The 20341-nt window shown below is 45.5% G+C and overlaps 1 protein-coding gene across 1 annotated transcript in view; it reads right to left on the bottom strand.

Moving 5' to 3' along the window:
- The window catches only part of NCK2 (NCK adaptor protein 2), a 118137-nt gene that overhangs the window by 42744 nt on the left and 55052 nt on the right, over window positions 1-20341 (bottom strand). Inside the window, exon 2 of the mRNA XM_068970828.1 lies at window positions 8881-9061. The gene's annotated coding sequence lies outside the window, so the exon portion shown is untranslated. The remainder of the gene's footprint in view (window positions 1-8880; window positions 9062-20341) is intronic.

The following is a 20341-nucleotide window of genomic DNA, read 5'->3' as shown; positions in this document are numbered from 1 at the left end:
TTCATGGCTGCACAAAGAAACGATCAATCTTGATTTTCTGTGGCTTTGCTCTTGACGCAGGTACTATGGAAAACACAGGGGACACATGGGATGATCACACACATAGGAAGGATAGGAGGTCCCTCTGCCTCCACAAATGACTTCTCTCAGAGGTCAGATGGTCAACTGGGAGTCACTAACACACAGTGACACCTGAGATGGACACAAGTGCAGGTCCGAAGATTACTGAGCTGGCCCTGGGGTCTCGGGAGGAACGAAGCCTCTGTGGGATTCAGGTCTTGGCTCCCACCCTCAACCCCTTCCAAAGGCTTCCTTCATGCATTTCTTGAGATTCCAAAGGGACTGGTTTCCAAATCAACCTTTGTTGCTGGAGATTTTACAAGGGAAAATAAATAAAATTCACTGTCGAGCAAGAATGAAAGGCTTTGGGTCAGAAAGATGTGGGTGCACAGCCCACTTCGTCCTATGAGCACTGGGTTGTGGCCAAGTTGTTTCATCTCTCAGAGTAATGAGGGGTCCCTGGTTTAAGAAGGCACTCTGATACCAGTCTCCAACATGACACTTCTGTGGGATGTGGAAGGAAGCAGAAGGAATACCAGCTTGGAAGCAGTGGACCACGGGCAGGGCAGAACACTGCTGTGTGAGTTCCACTCTGAAACCCTGGGAACCATTTCTGCTCAGTGTCTCTGCCTATGCAATAGGGGGTAATAAGACCTGTATTTCAGCCACAGATAGTGTCCTGGAGGGGCCAAGCCTGAGTCAAGCCCCTGGTAACTGCCTGGTACCTTACATCTGCCTCCACTGATTCACAAGTAGGTTAACTGTGGTAGAATCAATACTACAATCATTTTTTTTTTTAAGCAACATTCAGTACTTACTGGGCAATTATTTAAACCAATTACTGCAGCTCTAGCCAGTACATCTACTAGAACATCAAAGGCTACAGCCAACTCTAGACACTGAGTAACCCCTGATGCTTTCAAATTGTGGTGCTAGAGAAGATTCTTGAGAGTCCCTTGGACTGCAAGGAGATCAAACCAGTCAGTCCTAAAAGAAACCAACCTTGAATATTCATTGAAAGGACTGATGCTGAAGCTGAAGCTCCAATACTTCAGCCCCTATTTCCAAGAGTCAACTCATTGCAAAAGACTGATGCTGGGAAAGATTGAGGGCAACAGGAGGAGGAGGCAACAGAGAATGAGATGGTATCACTGACTCAATGGACATGAATTTGAGCAGACTCTGGGAGATAGTGAAGGACAGAGAAGCTTGGAGTGCTACAGTCCGTGGGGTCACAAAGAGTTGGACATGACTTAGTGACTGAACAACAACAAATATTTCAAGCAAATATTGGAGAAATAGACAACAATACAGTAATAGTAGGGCACGTCAATATACCACTTTCAACAATGGATAAATCATCCGGACAGAAAATCAGTAAGAAAATTTGTACTTAAACTACACACTAGACCAGATGGACTTGACATTGACAAAGCATTTCATCCAACAGGGGCAGGAAGAATACATATTTTTATGAAGCACACATGGAACATTCTCCAGGATACACAGTATCATATGTTAGGCCAGAAACAAGTATTAATAAAATTAAAAATGAAATTACATCTCTTCCCATCACAATAATCAGTTAAAAGAAGAAAATTGGAAAATTCAAGGAGAGGGTGTGGAGAAAAGTGAAACTTCTTACACTGTTGGTGGGAATGCAAACTAGTACAGCTACTATGGAGAACAGTGTGGCGATTCCTTAAAAAACTGGAAATAGAACTGTCTTATGACCCAGCAATCCCACTGCTGGGCATACACACCAAGGAAACCAGAACTGAAAGAGACACGTGTACCCCAATGTTCATCACAGTACTGTTTATAATAGCCAGGACATGGAAGCAACCTAGATGTCCATCAGCAGATGAATGGATAAGCAAGCTGTGGTACATATACACAATGGAGTATTACTCAGCCATTAAAAAAATACATTTGAATCAGTTCTAATGAGGTGGATGAAACTGGAGCTGATTATACAGAGTGAAGTAAGCCAGAAAGAAAAACACCAATACAGTATCAGTCAGTTCAGTCGCTCAGTCGTGTCCGACTCTTTGCAACCCCATGAATTGCAGCACACCAGGCCTCCCTGTCCATCACCAACTCCCGGAGTTCACTCAGACTCATGCCCATCGAGTCAGTGATGCCATCCAGCCATCTCATCCTGGGTCATCCCCTTCTCCTCCTGCCCCCAATCCCTCCCAGCATCAGAGTCTTTTCCAATGAGTCAACTCTTTGCATGAGGTGGCCAAAGTACTGGAGCTTCAGCTTCAGCATCATTCCTTCCAAAGAAATCCCAGGGCTGATCTCCTTCAGAATGGACTGGTTGGATCTCCTTGCAGTCCAAGGGACTCTCAAGAGTCTTCTCCAACACCACAGTTCAAAAGCATCAATTCTTCGGTGCTCAGCCTTCTTCAGAGTCCAACTCTCACATCCACACATGATCACTGGAAAAACCATAGCCTTGACTAGACGGACCTTAGTCGGCAAAGTAATCTCTCTGCTTTTGAATATGCTATCTAGGTTGGTCATAACTTTTCTTCCAAGGAGTAAGCGTCTTTTAATTTCATGGCTGCAATCACCATCCGTAGTGATTTTGGAGCCCCAAAAAAATGAAGTCTGACACTGTTTCCACTGTTTCTCCATCTATTTCCCATGAAGTGATGGGACCAGATGCCATGATCTTCGTTTTCTGAATGTTGAGCTTTAAGCCAACTTTTTCACTCTCCTCTTTCACTTTCATCAAGAGGCTTTTTAGTTCCTCTTCACTTTCTGCCATAAGGGTGGTGTCATCTGCATATCTGAGGTTATTGATATTTCTCCTGGCAATCTTGATTCCAGCTTGTGTTTCTTCCAGTCCAGTGTTTCTCATGATGTACTCTGCATAGAAGTTAAATAAGCAGGGTGACAATATACAGCCTTGACGTACTCCTTTTCCTATTTGGAACCAGTCTGTTGTTCCATGTCCAGTTCTAACTGCTGCTTCTTGACTTGCATACAGATTTCTCAAGAGGCAGGTCAGGCGGTCTGGTATTCCCATATATGGAATTTAGAAAGATGGTAACGATAACCCTGTATGCTAGACAGCAAAAGAGACACAGACGTATAGAACAGTCTTTTGGACTCTGTGGGAGAGGGAGAAGGTGGGATGATTTGGGAGAATGGCATTGAAACATGTATAATATCATATAAGAAACGAATTGCCAGTCTAGGCTGATGCAGGATACAGGATGTTTGGGGTTGGTGCACTGGGATGACCCAGGGGATGGTATGGGGAGGGAGGTGGGAGGGGGGTTCAGGATTGGGAACACGTGTACACCTGTGGCGGATTCATGTTGATGTATGGCAAAACCAATACAATATTGTAAAGTAAAAAATAAAAATAATAATAATAATAAAATAACAACAACAACAACAAAAGAGAAAATTAAATAGCATGTTACTGAACAACCAATGGGTCAAAGAAGAAATAAAAAAATATATGAGACATTAAGAGACACAAACTACCATGAATAAGCAACAAGGATGTATTTTATAGCACAAGAAAATATAGCCATAATTTTGTAATGATTTTAAATGGAGTACAATGTATAAAGGGCTCCCCTGATAGCTCAGTTGGTAAACAATTTGCCTGCAATGCAGGGGACCCTGGTTTGATTCCTGGGTCAGGAAGATCCGCTGTAGAAGGGATAGGCTACCCACTCTAGCATTCTTGGCCTTCCCTTGGGGCTCAGCTGCAATGCAGGAGACCTGGGTTCCATCCCTGGATTGGGAAGATTCCCCTGGAGAAGGGAACGGCTACCCACTCCAATAGTCTGGCCTGGAGAATTCCATGGACTGTACAGTCCATGGGGGTTGCAAAGAGTTGGACCGACTGAGCGACTTTCTCTTTCACCTTCCAATGCATAAAAATCATTGATCACGATGTTGTACGTGTGAAAATAATATAACATTGTAAATCAAGTCTATTTCAATAAAAAAAAAAATCTTGAGACAAATTAAAATGGAAACACAATAGACCAAAACTAATGGGATGCATTAAAAGTAGTTCTAGCAGGGAAGTTCAGAGTGATAAAAACCCACATTAAAAAGAACCAAGATCCAAATAAAGAAAACTTTACACCTCAAGGAACCCGAAAAAGACGACCAAGTGAAGCCCATAGTTAGTAGAAGGAAGGATAGTAATCAGAGAAAAAATAAATGAAATAAAGACTAAAAAGATAACAGAAAAGGTCAGTACAATGATGCCTATGCTAACATTTACACCTCGGGTATTCACATCAGCAACTGCTGCAGCATGAAATCCAGTCTGGATTACCTTTCTGTACCCATACGTCTTGTCATCTTCACACCGTTTTCCCGCATAACACCCACGTCCTTCCACCCATTAGACTGCTCTCCTGAAAAAGTCCTCAAGTAGATTTTCAAACAATCTTCAGCACAGCATATGAACTACTGACATCCTCCATCTCCAGGAAACACCAGCCAGCCTCCGACAACAGTGAGTCACTGTCAATGCTGAGTTATCCAGGGAATAAGGGCAGCCTCTACATTGGTACGTTCACTCCAGTGGAAATGGAAGGGGTTTGTCTCCACGCTCCTCCCATGATCTCCACTCCCCTCAAATCAGGCAACGCCAAGGCCAGGGAGTTCTCAGGACCTGGCTCCTCAATTTCAAAACGGGAGAGATGGTCCGAGGAGAAAAGAATACAGTGCAGGGACTACAGGCCCTGGATACAGGGGGCTTGGGGGCTCCCTCAGGTCACCCAGAGGTGCAGCTGACTTCCTTCCTCAAGACTGCTCCCCTCAGTCCAGCCCCAGGGAAGGCTAGCTGAGACGGCACCAAATTGGGGTGCCCAGTAATGTGGAAATGTTTCCAAGGCTGACTCCTCACTTAGCACCTTACCAGGCTGGCACTGTTTTCTTTCTCTCCAGGACAAGGCAAGTGACAGGCTGACCAAACCATCACCTTTCCCGTGGGCACATCAAAGACCACTGACCCAATAGCATATGCCAGTCCCCACCTGTTACTGCTTAAATGATGTGCAGACTGATTACCATGGGCTTCCCAGGTGGCTCAAGGGTAAAGAATTTGCCTGCCATGTAAGTGGGCTTGATCCTTGAGTCAGAAGACCCCCAGGAGTAGGAAATGGCAACCCACTCCAATATTCTTGCCTGGAGAAGCCCATGGACAGAGGAGCCTGGCAGGCTACAGTCCATGGGGTTGCAAAGAGTCCAGCATGACTTAGCAACTAATCAGCAGCAGCAGCAGTCCTGTGCCTTAAGACCCATGATGCCCCTGCTCCAAGTCCCCTTCTTTAAAATTCACTCAGTTTCCCTGCCTCGGACACTCGAGACTTGTTCTAAGAACCTGACATAGTGGTCATCCGGAAAGCAGAGCTGTCAAGGTCACACCCCATCCCACAAGGCCACGAGAAAAAGACTCTGAAACAACTGTATTCCATCTATTTTTGTAGCTGCTAAAACAGTCACAGCAGGGAACAGTAGCCTAGACTCCAGCTGTGCTCACAGTCAATATTTATTACGTGAAAGGACAGATCTACTGATTTTCCCACCGGACAGTTTTCAAAACCACAAAAGCAATTTTTAATAAGAAAATCATAATTTTGCTGTGTCTGTCATAAACTTAAAAGTCTATTTAAAATTACATGCATACAAATATTTTTGTAAATATCTTTCCATGATAATCTGCATATAACTGTCCACCGGGCATCACCTCTTGTTTGCGTGATGATAACAGACTCTCGCTGGGCACTTATGCAGAACACATCAACACTTCCTCAGTTAAGCCTGTGATTTCCCCCTGACTTATGACCTTCTGGAAGAGGACCCTGATGGTCACTTAGAGTCTGCTAATGTCACCTATGACCGAGCTTCTAAAGAAGTCACGTCAAGACTCCATTACTGATGAATGACTAATGAATTCTGTTGACCAGATTCAAGGATTTACACTAATTTCTAGCTTATATTCGCATGAAATCTAACAAACTGATTGATATATGACTATACTTACAAATGAACAAGTTTTAAGAGGTTTCCCTTCAATGACTATTTAAAAAATTGAGCAGTCATAGCTAAGATTTTTTTATGAAAAGGAAATCTCCCAGGATTGGACATGAAACACCCAATGACATCCACTCACATAACGTCTGGAAGAGAAACCTGGGAGTGACTGTTCACTGCCCAGGAGGACGTAAAGCCAGAGAGAGCCAGCAACGTCTTGTGGGGAAAGGGGAGTCTCGGGGTCACTTAAGGGGACACAGAAAGGAGGAGGGCTTGGATCAGCTGCTGAGATGAGCTCCAGGTTCTCAATTCCAAATCAGGACCTGACCTGGAAATCACAATGGATGTCCCACCTTTTCCCCAAACAGGTGGGAGAGTGTCACTCGCTCCAAGGAAATAGTAAAGCAGAATTCAACTTCTTACTCTAAGAAACACGACATATTGACTCCATGCCCTGCTGCTGGCCACACATCAAAGGGGAACATAACTGAAATCCAGGTGATTCAAAAACAAAAAGGGGGTTGAGGAGAAAAACCTGATTTACAAATAGCAGTTTTAGACCAAATGAAAGAAAATTCTAATTTATATTAAAGTAAGAAATATAACTGAGGTGTTGGAGAAGACTCTTGAGAGTCCCTTGGACTGCAAAGAGAGCCAACCAGTCCATTCTGAAGGAGATCAACCCTGGGATTTCTTTGGAAGGAATGATGCTAAAGCTGAAACTCCAATACTTTGGACACCTCATGCGAAGAGAGTTGACTCATAGGAAAAGACTTTGATGCTGGGAGGGACTGGGGGCAGGAGAAGGGGACGACAGAGGATGAGATGGCTGGATGGCATCATTGACTCGATGGACGTGAGTCTGAGTGAACTCCGGGAGATGGTGATGGACAGGGAGGCCTGGCGTGCTGCGATTCATGGGGTTGCAAAGAGTCGGACACGACTGAGCAACTGAACTGAACTGAATTGAAGAAATATAAAAAACACTCAAACCAAGAGATTTTGTAGTCTAAAGTCACGGGTTCAAGAATAGTTTAAAGCCAAATTTATGATTACCAAAGAGGAAAGGTCAGGGGGAGAAATAAATTAGGAGTTTGGGGTTGACATGAATAAACTACTTAATATAAAAATAGATAATTAACAAGGACCTACTATATAGCACATGGAACTTTACTCAATATTCTGTAATAACCTAAAAAGGAAAAGAATTTGAAAAAGTGTATGTGTGTATTTATATAAGACTGAATCACTTTGCTGTACACCTGAAACACAACATTGCAAATCAATTATATTCTCTAATGTAAAACAAATTTTTTTAAAAAAAGAATAGTATAAAGGAATTTGTGAATAATAGAAGCAAAATAAGACTTGAAAGGAAAGCTCATAAATTGGGTGGTATTCCTCCACAAACCTAGACAGTGTGTTAAAAAGCAGAGACATCAGTTTGCTGACAAAGGTCTGTACTGTCAAAGCTATGGTTTTCCCAGTAGTCATGTATGGATGTGAGCACTGGACCACAGGGAAGGCTGAGCACTGCAGAACTGATGCTTTCAAATTGTGGTGCTGGAGAAGACTCTTGAGAGCCCCTTGAACAGCAAGGAGAATGAAAGCAGTCAATCCTGTTCTGTGCTTATTCACTTCAGTTATGTTCAACTGGAATGGGTTGCCGTGCCCTCCTCCAGGGGATCTTCCCAACCCAAGGATTGAGCCCAGGTCTCCCGCATTGCAGGCAGATTCTTTACCATCTAAGCCACCAGGAAAGCCCAGTCAAGCCTAAAGAAAATCAATTCTGAATATTCACTGGAAGGACTGATGCTGAAGTTTAAACTCCCAATATTTTGGCCTGATGAGAAAAGCCAACTCACTGGAAAAGACTCTGATGCTGGGAAAGATGGAAGGCAAAAGAAGAGGGTGACAAAGGATGAGATGTTGGATGGTATCACCAACTCAATGGACATGAGTTTAAGCAGATTCCAGGAGATGGTGAAAAGACAGGGGAGCCTGGTGTGCTGCAGTCCACGGGGTTGCAAACAGTTGGACACGACTGACTGAGTGAACAACAACAAACCTCCACTTTAGGAGATAACACTGTGAAGGTGAATTGGACCTTCTCATAGAGCACTTTATTGCACAGTCAGAGCCAGGACCCCAGAGGAACTGCCAGCCAGCATCTTGTATCATCTAAATCAAATGGTCCAAAATCATGTTAGGGCTGAGAAATGCCTATTGTAGAGACATTCTTTTGTCCAGTGCCTGTTATTCCAGGAGCCCTGAATCTCAAGCCATATGCTGTGTCACAAATATAATTTTAACACAGGAGAAGATTTCTCATAGGAACATATAAACCCTCCTTCGGAATCCTTATCCATTTGATGTTCTGATGCAACCTTATCTTCCCAGCATCCAAGCTAAGATGAAGCCTCACGAGATGGAGCTCACCCTGAAGACAGCTCCTATATATTCCAGACACCCATCCCACACGACACGGAGAAGGCCAATCTCCTACGGACACAAGACTACCTGTCCAGCCAGGAGCTCAGGCACAGGGCATCTCACAGGTTGGAGGCACCCACGGTCCTGCCTCCCAGCTCACCTGCTGCTAACATGCACCAAAGCAGGAACAGTGAGTCTAATTTCTGAACCGCATCCCTTGGCAACTTACGTTTGACAAGGCTCAACAAATCAGAGCTGCATTCATTGCCGTTTCATTAACGTAAAGCGTACTACCAGCGCAACATGGGCATCTAAGGCGAAAGCAGTCACTCCTTCTGCCTGTCTCAGGTGGAAAGCCACACTCACCTTCAGCACCCAGTTACGAGAGGTGACACACAACAGAGAGCTCCTCAAAGGGTGAGTTCCTCAGCTGACTGCACCTGAAGTCACCAGGCTGCTGGAGTTCTCCAAATTCTCCTATCTAATTCAAATCTCAGCAGAGAGTGGCGATACAGGAAGTTGCTCGAAGAAAAGGAACGTAGGAAATCTGAAAAGAGACAGAAAACACAGTTTACCAGGGTAGCTTGCTTGTTGGATTTTAAGTTACTGCTTGAGAAATAACTGATTATTTGTTTGCCTGAAACCAATACTTTCACTTGTTGTTGTTGTTCAGTCACTCAGTTGTGTCCAACTCCTTGTGACCCCATGGACTGTAGCCTGCTAGGCTCCTCTGTCCATGGGATTTCTCAGGCAAGAATACTGGAGTGGGTTGCCATTTCCTTCTCCAAATATTTTTAATTGACCCCAGGAAAAAATGTGCTTTATATTTACTGACCTCGACCCAAACAAAACCTTCTTTGCCCTGCTCTACTTTCCAGACCCTGGGTCAATGTGGAGGCAGAGGGTAGGTGTGGACCCCCTGGGGGATAACCGAGGGACCCAAGCTCCCAGATCTCTTCCAGCCCCCTCCCTACAACACCGCTGCCCACGCCCTCCAAGCCTGCTGAAAACAAAAGAGCAGCTGCCAAGTGGAAATTCAAAAAGCCCGTCTGGGAGCCTAATTAGGGAGAAGAATTGCAGAGCATGGATATCACGTAGAGATTTCATCTCCTGCGCGGACCATTCACTGAGAAAGGCCCCACCAGACCCACAGCTTCGTCCTTATCGGGATGAACACACACACACTCTCTCTCTCACTACTATATATAAAATAGATAGCTAACAAGGACCTACTGTATAGCACAAGGAACTCTACTCAATACTCTAATGACATATATGGGAAAAGAATCTGAAAAAGAGAGGCTATACTGTATGTATATGTCGTATGCATGACTGAGTCACTTTGCTATACAACGGAAACTAACACAACATTGTACACCAGCTGCTGCTGCTGCTAAATCACTTCAGTCGTGTCCGACTCTGTGTGACCCCACAGCCAGCAGCCCACCAGGCTCCCCCGTCCCTGGGATTCTCCAGGCAAGAACACTGGAGTGGGTTGCCATTTCCTTCTCCAATGCATGAAAGTGAAAAGTGAAAGTGAAGTCACTCAGTCGTGTCTGACTCTTAGCGACCCCATGGACTGCAGCCCACCAGGCTCCTCTGTCCATGGGATTTTCCAGGCAAGAGTACTGGAGTGGGGTGCCTGTACATCAGCTAGACTCCAATAAATTTTTTTAAAAAGAAAATATCGCTACAGGAATCTGAAGACAGCATCCTGAAATTACAGAGGAGGAGCCGACAGAGGGGACTCGCAACCCCCTCCCTCTGGGCCGTGGGACTTGGCCTCATGGCCCCCACATCTGGGTACCTATTTTCAGTCCTGATTTGTCCTTTGAGGGGACCCTGAGGCACCGTGGACTCCAAGGGGGTTCACTGGCATCTTTAATTATGCTTCAAACCCTGAAGGGATCTGTCCTGACCATTCACTTGTACTAGATCTATTAATTCATCAAACCATGATGATGACTCACAACATTATTAAACACCCCATAGAAGAGTCGAGTTCTATTTTAGTCAAATAGAAAAGGATAATTCAGGGAAGGTGTTCATAAAAATGTTATAAGGTAAGTTCATAAATGTTGATTAAAAAATGAATTACACTTATGCATTCTCTGGCATTATTTTAAGGGCTTGAATGATTTGTGTTTTGTTTTGTTTTAATGTATGATTTAACCCAAAGCAAAGGTGCTGGGCTTCTCCCTGGCCCAGACACACCAGGGTTACGAGACCTGGACGAGATCTTAGAGGCGCACCAGGATGGAGGCCTTCTCTTTGCTGAGTGTTTTCAGAAACAAGACAGAAAACAGATGCTTTGCTATCTGGACTCCAGTCCTGACCAAGGATTCTGATTTCTCACTGTGGGCCTGACACATGCCACTTACTGGAGAAACCCACTGACTAAACACAGCAGTGTCTGCAAACACCACCTCTGTATTAGTATTTTCAGGGGTTCTTCTGGACATAAGTTGTAGCTTTAAAGTTTTCATTGAAAAGGGAATGTGCCTGGAGTCAGAGCTCAAGCCAAGGCCCTTGGGCGTCTGGGGGGCTGTCTGAGTTGCCCTCAGTGTGCACGGTGCTCTCAAACTGTATGGATATGTGTGTGTGATTTAATCTTCCCAATAACCTCCTGGGATAGATACTAATATCACTTTGCCACAGGACTTAATGTTCTCAGAGAGGCAGAGATTCTCCTTAGCAGGCTTAGAGTGAGGAACACAAGCCTCCAAAGCTGAACCTACCATACCAGCAGCAAGCCTGGTGCCAGAGAATTTATCTTCCTGCCCAGTTCACCAGCATCATGGCCTGGGTCTGGAAGTCTTGTCCTCTGACAGTCACTGTGGCCATCCAGGTGGATGCCCAGGATCTGAGCCAATGACGGGGTTCCAACCAGAGCCTCCCTGGGAAAGACTGAGGGCAGGAGGAGAAGGGGGTAGCAGAGGATGAGATGTTGGATGGCATCACTGACTCAGTGGACATGAATTTGAGCCAACTCCAGGAGACACTGGAGGAGCCCGCAGTGCTGCAGTCCATGGGGTCGCAAAGAGTCAGGTGCAGCTGAACAGCAAAGATGGCCTGGTCACCTGAGATCTGAGTGTGTGAGATGGGGGGTGGTGTTTTCTTCAAGAAAAGCATCTCACTGACCAAGCGTCAGTGCACGAACCACACACCTTCCTGAGAAGTGAACACAGAGACCAAGCTGCTCCCTTGCTGGGTTTCCATGAAGTCCACCCACTGCCACATTTAACGTGGACTATTCAAAGCCTCTGTTAAGGACAAGCACTTCAGATCAGGTCTTCAGTACAATCTGAATAGATTTCACCAGGAAAGCATACACTTTGTAGAAAACCACCTCTTGAGTGGCAGCACTGCCAGGTTTAAGGTCTCTGGGGCCAAGGTGGTCACTGGAGGACATTTCACAGCCTGCTCAGGCAGGAGGGGACAGTACATGCTTGTCTTCAAAGGCATTTCCCCACAAGCATCACTTGCATCTCCCCATAGGAATTAAAGAGATGAGGACAGAGTAGAAGGAAATTAACACAAATACTAAATGCACCCCTTTCTCCACAATGATCTGGACCCCGATCATTCTATCACAGCAAAACCAAAGGACTATCTGAATTCTCTGCAATACTGAGGTTTTCTTTTTCTCAACTGTGTTTTGAAAAGCCTGGGCCCAACCTGGGGTTCTCCCCAGTCTCGGGGGGGCATTCAGCCAGGGACAGTGCTCAGGTCAGGTGGCTGCCAACCAGCAGCCCTGCCTGTCCCCACAGGCCTGGCCTCCAGAAACCCGAACCAGCTGTCCCAGCCCCACCTGAACTTCCGGTGCCCCACGGAACCTGCCCCAGCTGCTTTTCTGGGCCACCTGGGCGGTTTCCTCCGAATCTCAGTGGACGTGGCCATTCAGGGCTGGTGTCCACCACTGACACTTCCCTGCAGTAGAGTCTTCAGGATTAATGAGAGGCTCATGACCTTCCATTGAGGTCAAAGGCTGGAGCCCCCCGTCTTTGGGCAGGATGGACATGCAGTCCTGCCTACTGCCCAGATGATGTGAATCCCCTAAAGGCTCCGCATGAAGACCAGCACTCCACCTCCCAACCCCCAGAAGCAGAGAAGCGACTGGACAGGGCCCAGCGACACTGTGCTGGTGGCTCCACCGTCACCAAAGCCTCATCCACCCTCACGGCAGCCCAGGAAGACACACCTCATCGTCGGCTCAGGAACCAAACCACCAGACCCTCAGGCCCAGAGCCAGGATTCAAACCCAGGCCCGCCTGACTGCAGAGCCCCACATGGATCACCACTAAAGGGCCAGAACCTCCAGACCTGGGCAAAGGTCATCTGTCACCGCCATCAGTCTGGAGTGTCTGCCACGATGGGAGCCCGGCTTCTGCCTCTCAAATCAGGGGAGGACAGTATCATAGTTTCTAAGACGCAAGTCCATGACCACACACGCCACCTTAATCTGAGAACAAACTTGTGGTTACCAAGGGGTGGGATGGGGGTGGATGGGGAGGTTGGGGTTAGCAGATATAAACTATTATCTATAGGATGGATAAACAACAAGGCCCTACTGTATAACACAGGGAATTATATTCAACATCCTGTGATTCAGACTTCGAGGATGAACTTATAGTTGCTGGAGGGAGGGACGGGAGGAAGTGATAGGTAGGGAGTTTGGGATGGAAATGAACACACTGCCGTATTTAAAATGGAAAACTAACAAGGACCTACTGTATAGTTCAGGAAACTCTGCTCAGTGTTATGTGGTAGCCTGGATGGGAGGGGACTTTGGGGGAGAATGGATACATGTATATGTACGGCTGAGTCCCTTCACTGTTCAACTGAAACTATCACAACATTGTTAATCAGCTCTACTCCAACATAAAGTAAAAAGTTAAAAAAAAAAAACACCCTAAGATAAACCATAATGGAAATGAATATAAAAAATAACGTATATATGTGTATAACTGAGTCACTTTGCTATACAGTAGAAATTAACACAACATTGTTAAAATTAATAAAGTACATACATAAATAAAAACAAAGGCACTATTTCTCTTAGATGTCAATGCAGAAAAAAATTACTGAGTTACACTGTTTGAGTGTTGAATACTGCACATAAATAAGCTCAAGACTCTTGGATTATTCCAGATGAGTATCATGATCAAACCTCATAGTACATGAGTATGAGATAAACATGCAAAACACACCCAGTGAACTGCCCAGACCCCTAATCTGCAGGATAAGCTAAAGGCAATTGTCTTTTTTCTTTTCTTAAAAAGAAAACAACAACACCCCTCTTGCTTCTTAGTACTGTGCTCAGTGCTGACAGCCAGATGTGGGGTCCACATTTCAGAAAGTCCCACCAAATTTGGGCTTTTACTCAAGATAAAACTGTCCTGAAAAGGAAACCGCCAGATTTTTCTGCCATGGGCTGGAATCAATTTAAATGATAACACTGGTTATCAGTGGACTGCATCTGTGTGAGGATCACAAGTTGATTGATGAAAATGGGGCAGAAAGAGCATGAGTTCCTAACTCTGAACAGCCTCAAGGAGATACCACACGTGGCTGGGGAGGTGTGGGGAGCAGGGCCACTGGTCAGATGCTGAGCCCTGAGGGTTCTGCGTTCTGAAATAATGCAGACATCTGCCTTCACGTCTTCTAGAACTGAGAAGAGAACAACACTGCCGGCAGTGGGTTGACCACACACGCCATGACCAAAAGACGTGGCAGGAGCCGTGGGTCCCGGACCCGCTCAGCCCCCACATGCCCCTCCCACCTCAGACCTGTTCCTCCACGTCCTCAGTCGTGACGAGGTCTCGATGCCCCTAATCTGCAGCTGTGAGCTCAGCACACGGGAGTGGATGTGAGAATTACCCAAAATTGATGATGTGGGACCAAAAATGTATTAATACATTTACCTAAAATACCATGACAAGGAAGTCATAAGGGAAATCTTAATATGGACTTAAATTTTACGGTCGCTGCCTCAGAATTCTGGCAGATAGGGATGACATTAGTAACGCCTGTTCTAACGCTGTGTAAGATTCTGTGTATATATTTGATGCTAGCCTCTTTATACAACAGTCCCCATCCTCCAAAAGGCATCATAGGTGTTTCTCTGAAGCTATTTCCACCGACCCAAATCACAGTTTTCAGAATCAGCATACATGTAGGTGTGTGTATACAACCCTATATACGCATACCTGTGTATAGATACACATCTCAATGCCATAACTGGATAGTCCAGTTATACAAAATATTTTGCAAACAGTCACCTGCATTCTTTACGAAGTGTCCACAGGATTTCATTGTTTTCCAGGTAATTACACCACAAGTAAAAAGCATGCTGACCAAGATAAACCTTAAACACGAAAACACACTATTGAATAAAACCTCTTTTGTTGAAAAAGACAGAAGGAAGGAAAGACAGGAAAGAAGAAAGATATAGACACTGAATTCTCATCTGAGATAACTTAGACACACAGGTGATCTAAACGACATTTCTAATTGTATGTGGCTACTGGTTAAAAAAAAAAAAACCCTTCAGAGAACAAACTCATGATCATGCCAATTGAAAATGAATTTTAATATCATTTTTTAAAGTATATTTAGCTGCTTTTGAGTATTCTGAAAATGGTCAACATGGCTCACCCAGATTTTCCCCAAATGCCAGATATTTTCCCACTTTTGTGCCTTTATGTCTATTTCCTCCACCATCAGAAAGAGATTCACACCTGCAGCTTTCCAAAACCACTGTCCAGCCAAAACCAACTCATCGTCCAGGAGGAATGAACCCAAATGTCCCCTCTTCTGGAACATTCTACAGGAACGTCCATTCCTGCAGCGATTGCTCTTTTATAACCAAACTGCCCCCATTCAAAGGCAACACTAGTGCCTCCAGGAAGGGACCTCCACATGCTGCAGCCAGATGTGGCTCAGCCACATGGCAGGCTCTCGACAGAATGACTCTTATCAGACATTCATCATCCAATAAACTTACACTTCCTCAGTGATTTCTATAGAATCTGCCACAATGGTGCAAAAACCTAAGATCATGGCATCCAGTCCCATTACTTCAGGGCAAATAGATGGAGATAAAGTGGAGACAGTGACAGACTACTTTCTTGGGCTCCAAAATCTCTGCAGCCATGAAGACACTTGCTCCTTGGAAATAAAGCTATGACAAACCTAGACAGCGTATTAAAAAGCAGAGACATGACTTTGCCCTCAAAGGTCTGTACAGTCAAAGCTACAGTTTTTCCAATAGTCATGTTCAGATGTGGAAGTTGGACCTTAAAGAAGGCTGAACACCAAAAAAACTGGTGCTTTCAAACTGTGGTGTTGGAGAAGACTCCCTTGGACTACAAGGAAATCAAACCTGTCAAACCTAAAGGAAATCAACCCTGAATATTCATTGGAAGGACTGACACTGAAGCTCCAATACTTTGGTCACCTGATGCAAAGAGCCAAGAGCCAACTCACTGGAAAAGACTCTGATTCTGGGAAATATTGAAGGCAAAAGGAGAAGGGGGCAGCAGAGGATGAGATTGCTGGATGGCATCACCGACTCAACAGACATGAATTTGAGCAAACTCTGGCAGATAGTGAAGGACAGCGAAGCCTGGCGTGCTGCAGTGCATGGGGTTGCAGAGTCAGACATGACTTAGCAACTGAACAACAATGGCACCATTCAGTGCTCCAGGGTTTAGAATCCTCTTCTCCCAAATTTCAAACCAAGAGACCCTGAATTCCTTACACACAGCCTGATCCAGCTCCTGAGTGTCAACACGGAGCCTTCAGCACAGATCAGTGCACCCGTGCCAAAACCGAATGATGGTTCTGCTAACGAACCATCTGTCTTCATTTTATTGCTATAAATTTATTTTTCTTGAGTATGTCATTGATCAAATAAACTAGCAAGAAGCCAATGAGAGAGACTGAATGAATCAAAGAGGACTTCTAAACTTTCAAGCTCAAAAATGTATAGATGGCTTCCCATGGCAACGGCCCAATTAATGCCATCCATAAAGCCATTCATACACTGTGTCTGGGCTGAAATCCAATTAAGTCATTTCTGTCCAAATATCTCCAAAGAGCCTCCTGCTGAGCTCCAAGTGGAAATAAACATAAAACCCAGATTAGCTGTGTAAGCACTTTCAGAGCTAAAACTCGACAAGAGCATGAAAATCTACATGCCCAGCCTTTCAACTGGGCACAGAGGAAACACATTTCAACGGCCACCTGGCAAAAAGAAAACCTACTTCCTCATGCAGCCAGGTTTCCTCCAACAACCCTCATCCACTGTACACATCAAAGAAAGCTGAGATCCATTCACTTACATGCACAGAGAAATGACGAACTGGGCTCCACGATGCCATTCTGTGCAGAGGAAACACTCAGGACATGATTTCAAGCCCTCTCAGAATTCAGCGTTTCCCTGGCCTACTCCATAAGGAGGATGCTTTGAAATCAGTAAATCCTGAAATTCACCACGGTCTCCATGCATGTAACTTGTTCCGTGAAAACGTGAACACAAAGATAGAAGAAAGTTAGGGAACGAGTTAAACCTCCACTGCACCTTGTGATTCATTATCCAAATTTACAGCTCAGCAAAAGACAGTGTAGTGAAAAACAGAGACACCACTTTGCTGACACAAGTCAGTATAGTCAAAGCTATGGTTTTTCCAGTAGTCATGTACAGACGTGAGAACTGAATCATAAAGAAGGCTGAGCACCAACGAATTGATGCTTTTGATCTGTGGTGCTGGAGAAGATTCTTGAAAGTCCCTTGGACAGCAAGGAGATCAAACCAGTCAATCCTAAAGGAAATCAACCCTGAGTAGTCAACAGAAGGACTGATCTTGAAGTTCCAATACTTTGGCCCCTTGATGCCAAGAGTCGACTCATTGGAAAAGACCCTGATGCTAGGAAAGATTGAGGGCAGGATGGCATCACCAACTCAATGGACCATGAATCTGAGCCAACCCTGGGAGAGAGTGGTAGACAGCAAAGCCTGGAGTGCTACAGTATATGGGGCCACAAAAAGTCAGACATGACCTAATGACTGAACAAAAAGACAAAAATTACCTTCGGATGATGTGTAAGGGCTGATAGGAGTGTTCTAACCACACATTTCAGAAATGGAAGGGCACCCCTTCCCTACTGCCTGTTCATTGCACACAGAACCCACTAAGACCTGCTGAATCAGACCACCTGCAGCTGGTTATGACATCAGCCCCAGGTAAGAACAAAGGGATGCAAAGGGAAGAGGAGAAAGTGAGGACAGAATCAAGAACATCCAAACCCTCAGCATCTGAACACCAGGCCTGTCTGAAAGAAGGGGCACCCAGGTGACGAGGCTGGCCACGCCTTCACACTTGACAAAGGACACAAGGACTCTCTTCCAGGGGATGCACAGCCCAGTGTACATCTTAGCAGCTGGGCACTGGGCGTGCGTGCTTAGTCACATCAGTCGTGTCCGATTCTCTGCGACCCCATGGACCACGGCCCGCCAGGCTCCTCTGTCCAAGGGATTCTCCAGGCAAGAATACTGCCATTTCCTTCTCCAGTGATAAAGTATGAAGTGAATGAAGTGAAGCCGCTCAGTAATATCCAACTCTTTGCAGCCCTATGGACTGTAGCCTACCAGGCTCCTCCATCCATGGGATTTTCCAGGCAAGAGTACTGGAGAGGGTTGCCATTTCCTTCTCCAGCTGGGCACTGCAGAGACTGCCATTTAGCCGCAGACATTGGGTTTCCTTGGAGAACCTTGTTGGTATAAATAGATGGAAGTCACACTTATTCAATGGAAATGTGACACATATCTGCTCTGTGCAGACACTGTATGTGAATAAGGCACAACACAGATGCCATCCTTCTTAGGGGATTCAGTCCAGGGAGGGACGGAGGTCAGACATGAGGTGACACGGCAGTACTGCATTATCTGCTGCAAGAAAACTTGCCTGAAAAAAACTCAGTTCAACTTTTCTAGATAACTTCTAAAATAAAATAGATGTTCCCATCCAAAGTACCCATTAGTATCTGCCGCAGAATTTCAAAATCTCTAAAGGAGACAAGTGAGCAGTGTCTTATATGAACATAATAGTTTTACATAAAGGTAGTTTACGATGGACTAGAAAGCAGGTCTCATCTCTCCTTCCTGAGACTAACCTCCCAACAGTGAGGGGAACTGCAAGTTCCTTTAGGGCCTCGTCAGCAAGCAAATCTTTCCTAAGTCAAAAGATGACAAGTTTCCTAAAAGTTCTCTCTTCTGGACAGACTTCAAGACAAATTACTCCGCAAGTACTTCTGAAACCCTCTGAGCACTATGCGGGGTGCTGGACATACAACAGACAAGACAGACATAGGCTTCACCCCCACAAAGCAGACAGACAGAGGAGTGGATGCTAGGGCCCCAAGCGCGGACCTCAGGCCCCTGTGGGTCACCCCACATCATCTCTGCACATGGCATGTGGCCTCAGCAGGGATGTCCACTGCAGAGAGTGGGCATGCCGATGATGCTCCAGACATGACAACACTGGCTGAGACTGCGTCCCCCACAGGCAGCCTTACACCTGCACAGCCCATCTGGCCCCTCACACTACACTTGGCAGGTGGCTTTCTGAGAGGAAGCAGAGGCACGTGCCCCTGGTGACCCTCCTGGTCCACTCTTCCACACCACCTGCAGTCCAGCGCTGCAGGTTCTCAAAAAGTTCTCATTCTGCTTCAGGCCTGGACAACCCGCCCCCCTCCATCCTCTCCTCACTTGCAAACCCCACACACCCGTCTCCAGGCCACCATCCATGCTGTGGTACAGACCATGGCCAAGGGCAGGACGCACCTGACACCTTCCTTGGGGAGAATCAAACTAACAGCCCACACTCTGGGGACACCCATACTCCCATCACTCCCCACAATGGTCCTCCATCCAAAGGGACAGGCACGGCTCCACCGGGAATGCAGGCAGGACGTGTCAAAATGGACAGAAAGGACCGGGCTGAGATGCTATTGGAGAGGAACAGCTTGATTAAACAGCACCAGACACTGAATGACAGGCAAGTCCCAGGTGGTTCAATGGTAAAGAATCTGCCTGCCAATGCATTAGGTGCCGAGAGACACAGGTTCCCTGGGTCGTGAAGATCCCCTGGAGAAGGGAATGGCAACCCCCTCCAGTATTCTTGCCTGGAGAATCCCATGGACAGAGGAGCCTGGTGGGCTACAGTCTATGGGGTCACAAAGAGTCGGATAAGACTGAGTGAACACACGTTGAAAACTATCCACTTGTAAAACAAGACAGATGTCTCTAGGTTCTAAAGAGACAGGACTTCAAACTTACATTCTCAACTCAGAAAAGTAAGGTAAGGACATTTCAGATTCTTTTCCACACATGTATTTATCTATGAAGAACCTTAACTACCATTTTGCTGCCTGGTTAAGCTGCCTGCAATTACTGACCTGCTGTTCACCCTCCTCATGCTGAGATTCATCACCCCAGTGAACTTAACTATGTAGCAGGAACCCTGGCAGGCTCACCACAGGCTCCTCCTTCTAAATACTCCATAAAAATATGTTTTTAACCCAAGCTGCGAAAATCTTTGGGGAACCTCTCTAGCCACCTCTGATGATATAAAGATGAAAGTATTCCACTCTTCATCTTTTCTCTCCTAATCAGTCCCCAGACTCTAAGGTTACTGTTTATTAAATTGAAATGCAATTCACAGACCATAAAAATTCACCAACTAAAGTGTACAATTCAATGACTTTATTTTTTATAAGTAAAGGAGAGATGTCTTTGTATTACAGGAAGAACAAGGGAGGGAAA

This window comes from Capricornis sumatraensis, chromosome 1, assembly GCF_032405125.1.
Source record: "Capricornis sumatraensis isolate serow.1 chromosome 1, serow.2, whole genome shotgun sequence".
NCBI lineage: Eukaryota > Metazoa > Chordata > Mammalia > Artiodactyla > Bovidae > Capricornis > Capricornis sumatraensis.
This window is presented reverse-complemented; position numbering and strand designations above follow the sequence as displayed.